Below are 17491 nucleotides of genomic sequence, written 5' to 3' on the forward strand. Positions count from 1 at the left end.
GACGCCCAGCGTCATAACACTTTATGACACGGTCACAAACAGTTGACATAACTTGTCATAACCTGTTACAATATGGTCTTAACACTGTTATGACACACATATTTAGACCTGCTGTGACATATACAGTTGAAGTCGGAAGTTTACATACACCTTAGCCAAATACATTTAAACTCAGTTTTTCACAATTCCGGAAATTTAATCCTAGTAAAAATTCCCTGTTTTAGGATCACCACTTTTATTTTAAGAATGTGAAATGTCAGAATAATAGTAGAGAGAATTACAGTGGGGCAAAAAAGTATTTAGTCAGCCACCAATTGTGCAAGTTCTCCCACTTAAAAAGATGAGAGAGGCCTGTAACTTTCATCATCGGTACACTTCAACTATGACAGACAAAATGAGAAAAAAAAATCCAGAAAATCACATTGTAGGATTTTTAATGAATTTATTTGCAAATTATGGTGGAAAATAAGTATTTGGCCAATAACAAAAGTTTATCTCAATACTTTGTTATATACCCTTTGTTGGCAATGACACAGGTCAAATGTTTTCTGTAAGTCTTCACAAGGTTTTCACACACTGTTGCTGGTATTTTGGCCAATTCCTCCATGCAGATCTCCTCTAGAGCAGTGATGTTTTGGGGCTGTCGCTGGGCAACACGGACTTTCAATCCTCCAAAGATTTTCTATGGGGTTGAGATCTGGAGACTGGCTAGGCCACTCCAGGACCTTGAAATGCTTCTTACGAAGCCACTCCTTCATTGCCCGGGCGGTGTGTTTGGGATCATTGTCATGCTGAAAGACCCAGCCACGTTTCATCTTCAATGCCCTTGCTGATGGTAGGCTTTGTTACTTTGGTCCCAGCTCTCTGCAGGTCATTCACTAGGTCCCCCCATGTGGTTCTGGGATTTTTCCTCACCGTTCTTGTGATCATTTTGACCCCACGGGGTGAGATCTTGCATGGAGCCCCGGATCGAGGGAGATTATCAGTGGTCTTGTATGTCTTCCATTTCCTAATAATTGCTCCCACAGTTGATTTCTTCAAACCAAGCTGCTTACCTATTGCAGATTCAGTCTTCCCAGCCTGGTGCAGGTCTACAATTTTGTTTCTGGTGTCCTTTGACAGCTCTTTGGTCTTGGCCATAGTGGAGTTTGGAGTGTGACTGTTTGAGGTTGTGGACAGGTGTCTTTTATACTGATAACAAGTTCAAACAGGTGCCATTAATACAGGTAACGAGTGGAGGACAGAGAAGTCTCTTAAAGAAGAAGTTACAGGTCTGTGAGAGCCAGAAATGTTGCTTGTTTGTAGATAACCAAATACTTATTTTCCACCATAATTTGCAAATAAATTCATTTAAATTCCTACAATTTTCTGGAATTTTTTTTCTCATTTTGTCTGTCATAGTTGACGTGTACCTATTATGAAAATTACAGGCCTCTCTCATCTTTTTAAGTGGGAGAACTTGCACAATTGGTGGCTGACTAAATACTTTTTTGCCCCACTGTATATATTTCAGCTTTTATTTCTTTCATCACACTCCCAGTGGGTCAGAAGTTTACATACACTCAATTAGAATTTGGTAGCATTGCCTTTAAATTGTTTAACTTGTGTCAAACATTCCGGGTGGCCTTCCACAAGCTTCCCACAATAAGTTGGGTTAATTTTGGCCCATTCCTCCTGACAGAGCTGGTGTAACTGAGTCAGATTTGTTGGCCTCCTTGCTCGCACACACTTTTTCAGTTCTGCCCACACATTTTCTATAGGACTGAGGTTAGGGCTTTGTGATGGCCACTCCAATACCTTGACTTTGTTTTTCTTAAGCCATTTTGCCACAACTTTGGAAGTATGCTTGGGGTCAATGTCCATTTGGAAGACCCATTTGCGACCAAGCTTTAACTTCCTGACTGATGTCTTGAGATGTTGCTTCAATATATCCACATCATTTTCCTACCTCATGATGCCATCTATTTTGTGAAGTACACCAGTCCCTCCTGCAGCAAAGCACCACCACAACATGATGCTGCCACCCCTGTGCTTCACGGTTGGGACGGTGTTCTTCGGCTTACAAGCATCCCCCTTTTTCCTCCAAACGTAACGATGGTCATTATGGCCAAACAGTTGTATTTTTGTTTAATCAGACCAAAGGACATTTCTCCAAAAAGTACGATCTTTGTCCCCATGTGCAGTTGCAAACCGTAGTCTGGCTTTTTAATGGCGGATTTGGAGCAGTGGCTTCTTCCTTGCTGAGCGGCCTTTCAGGTTATGTCGATATAGCACTTGTTTTACTGTGGATATAGATACTTTTGTACCTGTTTCCTCCAGCATCTTCACAAGGTCCTTTGCTGTTGTTCTGGGATTGATTTGCACTTTTCGCACCAAAGTACATTCATCTCTAGGAGACAGATGAACATGATACTTTCAGGCATTTGGGAATTGCTCTCAAGGATGAACCAGATTTGTGGAGGCCTACAATTATTTTTCTGAGGTCTTGGCTGATTTCTTTTGATTTTCCCATGATGTCAAGCAAGAAGGCACTAAGTTTGAAGGTAGGCCTTGAAATACATCCACAGGTACACCTCCAATTGACTCAAATGATGTTAATTAACCTATGAGAAGCTTCTAAAGCCATGACATTATTTTCTGGAATTTTCCAAGCTGTTTAAAGGCACAGTCAACTTAGTGTATGTAAACTTCTGACCCACTGGAATTGTGATACAGTGAAATAATCTGTCTGTAAACAATTGTTGGAAAAATGACTTAAAGTAGATGTCCTAACCGACTTGCCAAAACTATATTTTGTTAACAAGAAATTTGTGGAGTGGTTGAAAAACAAGTTTTAATGACTCCAACCTAAGTGTATGTAAACTTCCCACTTCAGCTGTATTTTGTTATTTTATGGCTGGTTAGGACACCTACAGTGCATTTGAAAAGTATTCAGAGCCCTTGACTTTTTCCACATTTTGTTACGTTACAGCCTCATTCTAAAATGCATTAAAACAATTGTTTTCCTTATCAATCTACACACAATACCCAATAATGACAAAGCAAAAACAGGGTTGTGTCACGTCCTGGCCAATATAAGGATTAATTAGTATTGTAGTTTGGTCAGGACGTGGCAGAGGGTATTTGTTTTATGTGGTTCAGGGTGGTGTGTTTGTTAAAAGGGTGTTTGAATAAGTATTCCGGGGTTTTTGGGCACTGTTTGGTTTTCATGCATTTCTATGTTTAGTCTAGTGTGTGTGGTTCTATGTTGAGTTAATTGGGGTTGGACTTCCAATTGAAGGCAGCTGTTTGGTGTTGCCTTTGATTGGAAGTCCTATATTAGTTGGGTGTGTTTGTCTTGTATTTTGTGGGAGATTGTTCTGTGCTTAGCCTTGTGCCTAGTCAGACTGTTTTGTTGTTCGTGTTTTCGTTTTGTTATATTTGTATGTTCATTTTGAAAGGAAATAAACATCAAATATGAGCATACACATACCTGCTGCGTTTTGGTCCTCCATTACCGACGACAACCGTGACAGGTTGAGTACCAAGACAGGATTGTGTTCAAGGCACAGATCTGGGGAAGGGTACCAAAACATTTCTGCAGCATTGAAGGTCCCCAAGAACACAGTGTCCTCCATCATTCTTAAATGGAAGAAGTTTGGAACCAACAAGACTTCCTAGAGCTGGTCGCCCAGCCAAACTGAGCAATTGGGGGAGAAGGGCCTTGGTCAGGGAGGTGACCAAGAACCCGATGGCCACTCTGACAGAGCTCCAGAGTTCCTCTGTGGAGATGGGGGAACCTTCCAGAATGACAACCCTCTCTGCAGCACTCAATCAGACCTTAGTAAAAGGCACATTACAGCCCACTTGGAGTTTGCCAAAAGGCACCTAAAGACTCTCAGACCATGAGAAACAAGATTCTCTGGTCTGATAAAACCAAGATTGAACTCTTTGGCCTGAATGCCAAGCATCATGCCTGGAAGAAACCTGGCACCATCCCCACAGTGTAGCATGGTGGGGGCAGCATCATGCTGTGGGGATGTTTTTCAGTGTCTTGGACTGGGAGACTAGTCAGGTTTGAGGGAAAGATGAACAGAGTAAAGTACAGAGAGATCCTTGATGAAAACCTCCTCCAGAGCTCTCAGGACCTCAGACTGGGACGAAGGTTCACCTTCCAACAGTACAACAACCCTAAGCACACAGCCAAGACAACGCAGGAGTGGCTTCGGGACAAGTCTCTGAATGTCCTTTAGTTGCCCAGCCAGAGCCTGGACTTGAACCCAATCAAACATCTCTGGAGAGACTCAAAAATAGCTGTGCAGAGACGCTCCCCATCCAACCTGACAGAGCTTGAGAGGATCTGCAGAGAATGGGAGTAACTCCCCAAATACAGGTGTGCCAAGCTTGTAGCGTCATACCCAAGAAGACTCAAGGTTGTAATCGCTGCCAAAGGTGCTTCAACAAAGTACTGAGTAAAGGGTCTGAATACTTATGTACATGTGATGTACTGTATATATACAGGATCAGTCAAAAGTTTGGACACACCTACTCATTCAAGGGTTTGTCTTTATTTTACTATTTTCTACATTGTAGAATAACAGTGAAGACATGAAAACTATGAAATAACACATATTGAATCATGTAATAACCAAAAAAGTGTTAAACAAATCTATATATATTTTATATTTGAGATTCTTCAAAGTAGCCGTCCTTTGCTTCGATGACACCTTTGCACACTCTTGGCATTCTCTACCAGTTTCATGAGGTAGTCACCTGGAGTGCATTGCATTTAACAGGGGGAAAAAACTATTTCATCCATTTTAGAATTAGGTTGTAACGTAACAAAACGTAGAAAAAGCCAAGGGTCAGAATACTTTCCGAAAGCACTGTAGGCCTACTGTAGAGTACGGTCTGAGTCATGAGTGTCAGTGCATTAGAATCCTAATCTAATGCATTCTGCCTAAAACAAAATCTCTTGCATTGTTCATTTTGTTTTGGGATGTTGCATTGAAGGGGCTAATATAGCGTTCATGCTATCACAATTGCCACAGTAAAGGAAAATGTTGATAGTGTTGAGTGAATTTCAATCTCGTGCTCCTCTCTACGGGCTGATACAGTATTTATTCTGCATGGCAGTCCCGGGGAGCTGCACGGCAGTCTCGGGCTACTTTGCGCCCACTCACAGCTTAGAGGGAACATTGGTTATGACAATGTTATGACCATCGTATGACAGATTAGGACAAGTTATGTCAACATGGTTATGACCCTGTCATAATGTGTTATTACACTGGGTGTCAAGTAAAGTGTTACCGTATTTACCATAGCCTTCTACAGTATACTTCAGAATTCTATATTAAGTACTGTACTATTATATATTACACTGTAGTCTCTCTCTCTCTCATCCTCCTACCACACACACACACACACACACACACACACACACACACACACACACACACACACACACACACACACACACACACCCTGCCAGACCACACTTAAGCTGCCAACCATTTCATTCTGCTGTCCTATCCCTGTCAGAGACATACAGCCTGTGAACCTCATAGACAGAGCTGTGTGTTCTGATGGTGGTAGAATGAACAGCGTGTTGACATCCCTCTCTATCTTTAATTAGTTGTTCCATTCTAAAACACCTGTTTCCATGTGCTATCGGGATCATTAATGAGCATGCAGCTGACATAACAACACAATGCTAAGCTAATGGCAGATGGATGCCCTTGAGTTGAGAGCTAAACCGTACATAAGCCATTCAACAGCTAGTTAAGAGGCCGATCCATCATTAAGCCACTTATGAAATGAGGTTAATTGTCATGCAGCGGTGCCAATGTTAAAGCAACAGTGAGTAGGAGTATACTGTGTGGAATTGGTTTTCACTTTAAATGCATCTCTATGACACTGGTTGGTGCTATAAGGGAAATACTTGTAATCTGCCACTCCATACAACTCCATACAACTCCAACTCCATTGTTGTACTGTATCTCTCCCTGTCAGTACATGGCATATTATATTCTATACTTACAGTAAGCCCACTTTCAAGATTACGTTAAGCATCTAATACACTACATGACCAAAAGTATGTGGACACCTGCTCGTCAAACACCTCATTCCAAAATCATGGGCTTTAACTTCTATGTCCCACCAGCGGGACACAGCCAGTGAAATATCAGCGCGGCAAATTAAAAAACAACAAAATGTCAGAATTCAACTTTCTCAAACATACAACTATTTTACAACATTTTAAAGATGCACTTCTCCTTGATGTAACCACATTGTCCGATTTCAAAAAGGCTTTACAGCGAAAGCAAAACATTAGATTATGTTAGGAGAGTACATAGACAAAAATAATCACAGCCATTTTCCAAGCAAGGACATGTGTCAATAAAACCCAAAACACAGCAAAATGAAGCACTAACCTTTGACGATCTTCATCAGATGACACTCCTAGGACACTATGTTACACAATACATGTATGTTTTGTTTGATAAAGTTCATATTTATATCCAAAAACAGCATTTTACATTGGCGCGTGATGTTCAGAAAATGTATTCCCACCAACGTCCGGTGAATGTGCACATCAATTTACAAAAATACTCATCATAAACGTTGACAAAATACATAACAATTATTTAAAGAATTATAGATAGACTACCCCTGGATGCAACCGCTGTGTCAGATTTTAAAATAGCTTTACGGAGAAAGCACATTTTTCAATATTCTGAGTACATAGCTCAGCCAACACAGTGAGCTATTCAGACACCCGCCAAGTTTAGGGCAACCTAAACTCAGAATTAGTATTAGAAATATTCTCTTACCTTTGCTGATCTTCATCAGAATGCACTCCCAGGACTGCTACTTCCACAAGAAATGTTGTTTTTGTTCGAAATAATCCATATTTATGTACAAATACCTACAAATATTTATGTACAAATGCCAAAATGTTCCATTACCATACTTGGAAGCATGTCAAACGCTGTTTAAAATCAATCTTTATGGTATTTTTAACGTAAAATTGCAATAATATTCCAACCGGACAACAGCATATTCATTCAAGAAGATAAAGAAGGAACGGCGTGCTCGCGTGACCGCGTATATCCAATCCCTTTGTTGCCAGGCAGACCACTCAGTAACTGAGCTCCTATTATCTGCCCAGTGACAAGAGAATGCTCAAACCACTTTCTGAAGGCTTTAGACAGCCAATGGAAGCCTTAGGGAGTGTAACGTCACCCCACAGACACTGTAGCTTCGATAGAGAATCAAAAGAAGAACTACAATTCTCAGACTTTCCACTTCCTGCTTGGATTTTTCTCAGGTTTTTGCCTGCCATATGAGTTCTGTTATACTCACAGACACCATTCAAACAGTTTCAGAGTGTTTTCTATCCAAATCTACTAATAATATGCATATTCTAGTTTCTGGGCCAGAGTAGTAACCTGTTTAAATTGGGTACGTTTTTCATCCGGCCGTGAAAATACTGCCCCCTAGCCCAGACAGGTTAATATGGAGTTGGTCCACCCTTTGCCGCTATAACAGCCTCCACTCATCTGGGGAATGCTTTCATTCAGCCACAAGAGCATTAGTGAGGTCGGGCACTGATGTTGGGCGATTAGGCCTGGCTCGCATTCGGTGTTCCAATTCATCCCAAAGGTGTTCGATGGGGTTGAGGTCAGGGCTTTGTGCAGGCCAGTCAAGTTCTTCCACACCAATCTCAACAAACCATTTCTGTATGGACCTCGCTTTGTGCACAGGGGCATTGTCATGCTGAAACAGGAAAGGACCTTCCCCAACTGTTGCCACAAAGTTGGAAGCACATAATCATCTAGAATGTCACTGTATTCTGTAGCATTAAGATGTCCCTTCACTGGATCTAAGAGGCCTAGCCTGAACCATGAAAAACAGCCCCAGACCATTATTCCTCCTCCACTTTAATGTTGGCACTATGCATTCGGGCAGGTAGCGTTCTTCTGGCATCCGCCAAACCCAGAATCGTCCATCAGACTGCCAGATGGTCAAACGTGACACATCACTCCAGAGAACGCGTTTCCACTGCTCCATAGTCTAATGGCGGCAAGCTTTACACCACTTCAGCCAACCCGTGGCATTGCGCATAGTTATCTTAGGCTTGTGTGCAGCTGCTCGGCCATGGAAACCCATTTCATGAAGCCTCCAACAAACAGTTCTTGTGCTGACTTTGCTTCCAGGTTTTAACTCAGTAGTGAGTGTTGCAACCAAGGCCAGACGGTTTTTTAATGCTTCAGCACTCGGCGGTCCCGTACTGTGAGCTTGTGTGGCTTACCACTTTGTGGCTTAGCCGTTGTTGCTCATAGAGGTTTCCACTTCACAATAACAGCACTTAGAGTTGACCGGGGCAGCTCTAGCATGGCAGAAATTTGACGAATTGACTTGTTGGAAAGGTGGCACCCTATGACAGTGCCACTTTGAAAGTAACTGAGCCTTTCCAAATCATGTCCAATCAATTGAATTTATCACAGGTGGACTGCAATCAAGTTGTAGAAACATCTCATTGATGATCAATGGAAACAGGATGCAGCTGAGCTCAATTTCGAGTCTCATAGCAAAGGGTCTGAATACTTATATAAATAAGATATTTCTGTTTTTTCTTTTTAATACATTTGCAAAAATAAAAAATAAACTGTTTTCACTTTGTCATTATGAGGTATTGTGTGTAGATTACTGAGGAACATTATTTATTTAATACATTTTACAATAAGGCTGTAACATAACAAAATATGGAAAAAGTTAAGGGGTCTGAACACTTTCTGAAGGTCCTGTGTATGTGTTTATCATTTTATCAAGTTTAATCTACTGTGATTTGTTTTTACGGTAACATTAAAAAAAACCTCTGTCTTCCAGCATGTACAGTACTTTCTGAGGCTGTCCTAATATGGACACCGTGCACACATTGGATCACATTCACATACCTGCCTGTCCTCGTGACTCCCCCAATCACTAAAGCAGCTTAGCAGCACAGTGTGAAATTCCTCTTAAGGCTATAGAGGGGCTTGTCACAGACAACGATTAATTCCCCCTCTGACAGTGGAGAGAGTGAGAAATGATAATGTCTTTGTTTGCCATATGAAGGTTAAGGTCTATGTATTACATACCAGATGATATGTCCATTAATTGTAAGGGCTTGTCATTCTGTTGAACAAAACCAATGGAACTTCAGTCAGTCAACATAATCACCCTAGACTGGTTACAGTTTTAGGAAGTATTGAGAAACCATTGCTGTTGGTGGGTTAAGGACAAAGATGGTGTGTGATTTGTCCTGTGAGCCTGAATGAGACCCACAGGGTTCCATGGTTCCTTAAGATATGTATAGAGGAAAACTTTGTGCTGGAATGACAATTAAAACAGTCTCCACTATTCCCACTGTTCTTGTCACGACAACGCACTTAATGGTGCACTATGCAGAAATCACTCCGCCATTTCATGATTGCTAAAATTCGAATAGTTTGCTTAATTTCAGTTTATGTGACAAAACAAGCCAGTATAGTGTAGAGAATCATCATCTAAACCACTATGAAATATATTTTACATAAACAAAAGTATTGTATTTTCAGCTGTTTAAAGCTGGTGTACAAAACCGAATGTAAAAGACACAAAAATGTAACTTAAGAATGGAGAGCATAGAAATAGCACACATAGAACAGATCTACTGCTTCTTAGACTTGCTTGCAAAGAGAATTACATATCTATAACTTACATTTCTACGTGAATTTGGTTGGTTTGCCCAAAAGCTTGGAATTGCTTATACTTTTGCATATACAGTGCATTCGGAAAGTATTCAGACCCCTTGACTTTTTCCACATTTTGTTACATTACAGCCTTATTCTATGATTGATCAAATTATTTTCCCCCCTCATCAATCTACACACAATACCCCAAAATGACAAAGAAAAATAAGTTTTTTAGATTTTGTTTCTAAATTATTAAAAATAAAACCTGAAATAACACATTTACATAAATATTCAGACCCTTTACTCAGTAAGCTTGGCACATCTGTATTTGGGGAGTGTCTCCCATTCTTCTCTGTAGATCCTCTCAAGCTCTGTCAGGTTGGATGGGGATTGTTGCTGCACAACTATTTTCAGGTCTCTCCAGAGATGTTTGATCGTGTTCAAGTCCGGGGTCTGGCTGCTTGCAAAGACTTGCTTGCAAAGATCTATAAGTCACATTTCTATGTGCATTTGGTTGGATCACCCAGAAAGTTGCATATTGCATCTTTAAAATAGCTTTGTGAAGACTCAAATGATCGATACCAAGCCCCACTACCAGCCTTGATGCATATTGAGTGATACCATATTTTCTATGTTCTTAAACTTTTCACTGGTTACAGTCTGTAGCTTTAATAATGATTTAACATTTACAGTAAGTGTAGCCCTATTGCTACTTGATGTGAGTGCTTAAGTCATCATAGAAACCTGACATACTATACATACTGACACACGAATCCTTTGTCCACCATACAAACAAAATGCTTTAATTGAGCATCATCATGTTGTTGGTAATTTGAGGACAGGAAAAAACAGATGCTTATCTCTTTCTCTCTCTTTCTCTCTCCTAACAACCCTTGCCATCTTTTCACAAGCCCTGTGACTGTTCTCTGACTTCAAAAAAGGAGAGGAAAAAATAGGATGAGGTGAGGCTGTGTGGAGGGAGGGAGACAGAGAGATAGACCTGGGAGACCGGAGTGTCTGGACAGGGGATCTGAGAGGATAGGTTGAGAAGGGGGAAGGGGCAAGAGGGATGAGGTCTGTGATTCTGAATGGACAGTTTCAGAATTCACAATGAGACTGTTTCTGAATGGCCGTTGCCTTTGTTCATAGGCTGCCACTGATACAGGAATATGGTATTTTAGACAGACACACAGACACAGTCGTGCTTTACATGCATGTGGACACACACACACACACACACACACACATACACCAAACAGGGCTGATTGGGAGGTAAATGGGATAGTATTTTGACGGAGTATGTGCACTTTATTCCAGAGGAGTCATTATTTATGCATTAGTGATGGGGATCTTTGCATCCATCACCTCCCCCCAGCTGACACTGCTTCTGGATTCATCATACACTACATTTACATTCCGCTGTTGTGGGGAAAAGTGTGTGTGTGTTTATCTCTGTATGTGTATGTACTGTGGTGTGTGTGTGTGTGTGTCACAGGGAAAAAAAGAACAGCAACATTGGCTGGAATGTTGCTGAATTATGAAAATTGACTTAAATTTTCTCTGCTGTTGAATTCTCTCCATAGGGGCACAATGAAATGAACAGGACTGTATACTAGTCACCCAGAGAGCACTGAGCAGGTTTTGAGTGTGGGGTAATGGATGGAAACAGGGTTGTTTACAAACTGTAAATGCTGTTATAGTGCATATAAACAATTGTAATGTCATGCTGAGAAGGCGGACATTTAAAGGTGGAGTATTGACACTTTACCCACAATACAACAGCCTGTTGTCTAGATTAGATTTTGCACTGCAGTCTGCATACATATTGCTACATTCTGTTGAACAACATCCAGCAGGAGCAAATTAAAAAGCAGTTGAGGGGCATAACAGCCCAAAAACAAGTTAAGTTGAAATTTGGGCTTAAGTTAAATCACAAAATTGGCACCCGAATGCGTGAGTTTTTACTTAAACCCCGTCCCCATACCGAACCAGGAGCCCAGAACAGCATCTGCTGGACGGCCTGACTGACAGAGTGAGAGAAAGAATGACAGAGCGAGATAAAAAAGGCAAACAAAGGCTGCTCTCCCTGGCTCTCCCCGGATCAAGAGCATCTAATCTTAGCAGATTCAGCCCCTACTGAACTCAGTCACTCACAATTACGGGAGAAAAAGGGACAAGGCCCTAGCTGTGTTGACAGTTATAACCACTTCACACTGTTGGATACAGCTTTGATACTGTACATACTAGACCAGAATGCATTGGCCCCTAACTGTGTGTGTGTGTGTGTGTGTGTGTGTGTGTGTGTGTGTGTGTGTGTGTGTGTGTGTGTGTGTGTGTGTGTGTGTGTGTGTGTGTGTGTGTGTGTGCGTGCAAGTGTGTGTCTAACAGAAACATGTTCCCTTACTGTGTTTCAGTGTCATCTTTCTTGACAACCCCCCCCCCCGGAAAGGGCCATTGTCTAGCTAGTGGACAAACACAAAACACTGCACTGTATCATGCATGAGAATCCACACTAGTTAACGGTACCCACTTTCAACTTGACAAAGTGCTGTGTACAACAGAACACATATTTTAGCAACACTGCCGTGGGGAGTCCACTCTGCTCAATTTACCTGACGCCCCCTCATTCTCCTGCAGAGTGGCTCTCAGGCTGGAGTAGTACAATAACATGCTGTAAAAAGCAACCTTTGAAGATAATGACAACTGGTGAGTGTGCGTGTGTGTGTAAAAAAACATTAGCATCTTCAGATGATGACATGGTGAGCGAGTTAAATGTCTCTCTCTACAGTATGTCCTTCTGTGACAGTGAACCTGCATTACAAAGTAACAGTGTGTTCTCTTTATAATAACAGTTGGAGGCTATTCCTTCCAGAAATACATGGTGTTAACCCTGAGGTGTGCACATGGAATACTCCACATGGAATTTTCAGTGGAGTATTTTAACAAACAAAATGATCAAAGCCTAATAACAGTAACTTGTGGAGAACAAAACATGAAGAACACCTGCTTTTCCATGACATAGACTGACCAGGTGAATCCAGGTGAAACCTATGATCCCTTATTCATGTCACTTGTTAAATCTTGTGTTCCTAATGTCTGGTGTACTCAGTGCATATATAGATACTGCCTTGGAAATCTCTCTGGCTGTCTCTCTCTCTGTCGCGCATACATAATCAAATCAAATCAAATTGTATTTGTCAAATGGGCCGACAGGTGTAGACCTTACTGTGAAATGCTTACTTACTGTACATGCCCTTAACCAACAATGCAGTTCAAGAAATAGAGTTAAGAAAATATTTGATAAATAAACTAAAGTAAAAAATAAAATAAAAAGTAACAATAAAATGACATAACAATAACGAGGCTATATACAGGGGGTACCAGTACCGAGTCAATGTCCGGGGGTACAGGTTAGTCGAGGTAATTTGTAGGTAGAAGTAAAGTGACTATGAATAGATAATAAACAGTGAGTAGCAGCAGTGTAAAAACAAAGGGGGAGGGTGTCAATGTAAATAGTCCGGGTGGCCATTTAATTAATTGTTCAGCATTCTTATGGCTTGAGGGTTAGAAGCTGTTAAGGAGCCTTTTGGATCTAGACTTGGCGCTTGGCGTGCGGTAGCAGAGATAACAGTCTATGACTTGGGTGGCTGGAGTCTTTGACAATTTTTAGGGCCTTCCTCTGACACCGCCTAGTATATAGTTCCTGGATGTCAGGAAGCTTGGCCCCAGTGATGTACTGGGCCGTACGCACTACCCTCTGTAGCGCCTTGCGGTCAGATGCTGAGCAGTTGACATACCAGGCGGTGATGCAACCGGTCAGGATGCTCTCGATGTTGCAGCTGTAGAACCTTTTGAGGATCTGGGCACCCATGCCAAATCTTTCAGTCTCCTGAGGGGGGAAAGGTGTTGTCATGCCCTCTGCACGACTGTCGACGAAGGTGTTCCTAATGTCTGGTGTACTCAGTGAATACTGCTTTGGATATCTCTCTGCTGTCTCTCTCTCTGTCTCTCGTACAGAAAGTTTTCCTAACGTCTGGTGTACTCAGTGTATATATATATATATATAAAATAGTGCCTTGGACATCTCTCTGCTGTCTCCCTCTCTGTTTCTCGCACAGAAAGTGTTCCTAATGTCAGCTGTACTCAGTGCATTTGTCAGATTTTTCTATTCCCAGAGCACACATGGGACTCCTTTTTTATGTCTTGAAGCCAATGGAGCAATTGACCCTTTTATTGAAAGTTAAAACAAATCTGATTTATGTTTTGATTGAATCAAAAGCAAACAGTACATTTTCGGATATTAACTCGGTCAAACATCTCCATGCAATCGCATTCAACATTTTTATCAAATGCTGGTCTGATTATATTATTTAGCACTCTCAGCTGAGAAGCAATTAGCATTTTCTTTTCTTTGTTTACGCCTTTAACGAAAACCCATAATTACAAATAATTATCCTCACAAAATGTGATGGCTTGGGGCCTCAAAAGAGTTGAGATGACGCAACCACGGTGGGATTAAATATTCATTTTGATTAGGACATAATTAGGACAGCCAGTGCTCTTGATGATTGGTGGAGAAGAGGTGGAAGACTAGGAGCAAAGTAAGGAGTTGATGATGAAGCGGAGGAGGGGGAGAAGGAGTAGGAAGATGGGGAGTAGGAAGAAGATGAGGAGGAAGATGGGAAGTAGGAAGAAGAGGAGGAGGAAGAAGAATGGGAGGAGGAGGAGAAAGGCCCCCCCAAAAGGACAATGCTTTTAAACTTAAAACGCCTCATCACATATACAAAGTCCTATCATTAAAACAACCAAGAGAGTTACAAATATGATTCTGCTCTCCATGTATTCTGACCCTGATTTAAATATATCGGTGGGAAACTGAGTGTTTGCGGTATTTTAAACATTATTTATTCATTTCATCTCAGAAAGCTGTTGACCTCCAGTCAACATAATAGTCTGCTCTGCATCTCTCTCCTCAATGGGAATCCACATTATTTTCAGGGCCATTTCAGCTTAAAGTTCTGTCTTCCTTACAAGTCTCCTAAAAAACTGTTAATACTACGTCTTGTAAGATTACCTCCTAAAATCCTATTTCCTCAACACAGGCAACCACTGTGCTGTCTAGATTACAGCTGTCACAACACACTCCATGTCTCCAAGTCCTTGTTTGAGCTTCAGCTGAACTTCTGATTTAGAATATGTCTGGAGGCCTACTATAAGCCCAGGGCAGTTTAATGTAATAGGAGGTCCTCTCACTGTGAGATAACAGTATAAAATAGACAACCTTTACATTTCAGTTTGATCTCATCACAATCTTTCATCTAGACTGTCTGATTCACCATGGCTTGCAGACTGAAAACTGTTCTATGATGACCTGTTATGGGTATACGGTTCTGCTGTCTACTGCTGGATATTGTTTTCCCTATCTGCACCTGTCAGTCATGCCACCATTTTCCCATCTGCCAAAGCAAGGAGCTATCTATCATGACCTGGTAGGTAACATAGGCCCTTTCCTTTTGCCCAATAACGTCTGTGAGAAGAGAGGACCCTTGTAATGTCACCTTAGGCCCACTTGTTCGGATGCAGGACACTGGTGATAATAACAGGAGTAGACAGGACACTGGTGATAATATCAGGAGAGGACAGGACACTGGTCATATCAGGAGAGGACAGGACACTGGTCGTATCAGGAGAGGACAGGACACTGGTCGTATCAGGAGAGGACAGGACACTGGTCGTATCAGGAGAGGACAGGACACTGGTCGTATCAGGAGAGGACAGGACACTGGTCGTATCAGGAGAGGACAGGACACTGGTCGTATCAGGAGAGGACAGGACACTGGTCGTATCAGGAGAGGACAGGACACTGGTCGTATCAGGAGAGGACAGGACACTGGTCGTATCAGGAGAGGACAGGACACTGGTCGTATCAGGAGAGGACAGGACACCGGTCGTATCAGGAGAGGACAGGACACTGGTCGTATCAGGAGAGGACAGGACACCGGTCGTATCAGGAGAGGACAGGACACTGGTCGTATCAGGAGAGGACAGGACACTGGTCGTATCAGGAGAGGACAGGACACTGGTCGTATCAGGAGAGGATAAATGTCACCACGACTAGAGGGTCGTGACAGTGGTCCGTTCCTTGTCATCGATGTCCAACTTGTTCCAACTACAGTGCTTCCAACTTCAAAATGTATGAAATTCTTATCTAAGTAACAACATTGCCAAACATACTCATAAACAAATGCAGTAAAATGTAAAATATATGTATTTTATAAATCAGATTTCCTCTCCCATTCTCTGTGCTGTTCTTGCATCTCTAGGTCTCTCCTCCCTATTTGATAGTTCAGAGGACACATCGGGGTAATTGATCATCTCCACATGTCCAGAAGCAGTACTCCCTTGGCGGATGAGAAGGGGAGAAAGTGGGGAGAACGAGGGAACGAGCCATCTCATTGTCAGGAAGAGAGGAGAGCATGGCGATAAGGCGAAGTGCTGATAAGGGGCTTTTCATCCTCATTTCCACTGTCAATCTGATTGTATGAGTCTCTGTGTCACTGTTTAGAAACACAGCAAGCAGGAAGTCAATGGTGACAAACGAGGATGGCTGAACTCTCATCTGTTATGCAGAGTAGGTAGAACAGAGAGGAGAGAGGGAGGAGGAGAAAGAAGAGAGAGGGAGGAGGAGGGGAGAGGGAGGAGGAGGAGGGGGTTAGAGTTTCAACTTCGTCAGCATGTTCCTTTAACAGAAGACTGGCACTGCTTTGTGCCATCACTGCGATGGCAGGCCAGGAGCCCGAAGGAGAATAGTACAAGGATTGTACCGTCTTCTTAATGTGTGTTCAATTTTCAACATGCTGTGTCTTCACCTTATGGGGAGGTGAGACAGAGTGCAGTGTGTAACATGAATTAAACATGTACGTACCGGTAGCTTTGACCATCCACTGAAGGATATGAGTAATAGCGTAAATTTACACTGAAAACACAGGCTACTTGTCTTCTTAGAAGGGAAGAGAGAAAAGACAAGTGAACATGTGTTGAGGATTCCAAAGACAAGTGAATTTAAAGAAAATATACTATGAGTTCAAATTTAGCTGTTGAGGTTTGACATTTGCTACTTGCATATAGGACATACACACTAGGTTGAAAGAGTCCATTTCAGTGTTGAAGAAAAAGAGCTGAATGTTAGATATCCCAAAATGCACCGCAACCTACAGGGCTTTTTAGTGTAAGTCACTCTGGATAAGTGTCTGTTAAATGACTAAATTGTACATGTAAATTGTAGTGTTTTCTAAAAAGAGACAGGAATATAAAAGCAGACGTAGGTTGATAGAGCGTGTGAATGCTTCAGTATGACACCTGTCTCTTTCATGGAGAAAGTACCCACCAGCAGGCAGGCAGGCAGCGGTGGAATTGAAGGATGTGGGTAGTGGGTATTGACATATTGATTGCAGGGGCCTTGTGGTGATGGAAATGCTCTGCATTCTCTAAATTGTATGGACTAAAGAGTAATCTACCAATTTAAAGTGTGTGTGTGTGTGCGTGCGTGTGTGTGCGCTGTAAAAAAGGGCATGACTGATAATAACCGCATGGTATTTGAGTTGAAATATGGAGCTATCAGAGGTGTTTATCCCAGTCAAAGCTATGGGGGCCTCTGATCGCAGAGAGCTGTGATAGAAAGCTCACTGCAGTTCAAAATTCAAATGCAAAAAGCCTGCCCTGGACTGGGATATCTTAAATAGAATCTCATGCTCAAATATTCACCGTCTTTCTAGAGTGTGTGGTTCAACCTT

The sequence above is a fragment of the Salmo trutta genome, chromosome 1 (assembly GCF_901001165.1).
Source record: "Salmo trutta chromosome 1, fSalTru1.1, whole genome shotgun sequence".
Classification (NCBI taxonomy): Eukaryota; Metazoa; Chordata; class Actinopteri; order Salmoniformes; family Salmonidae; genus Salmo; species Salmo trutta.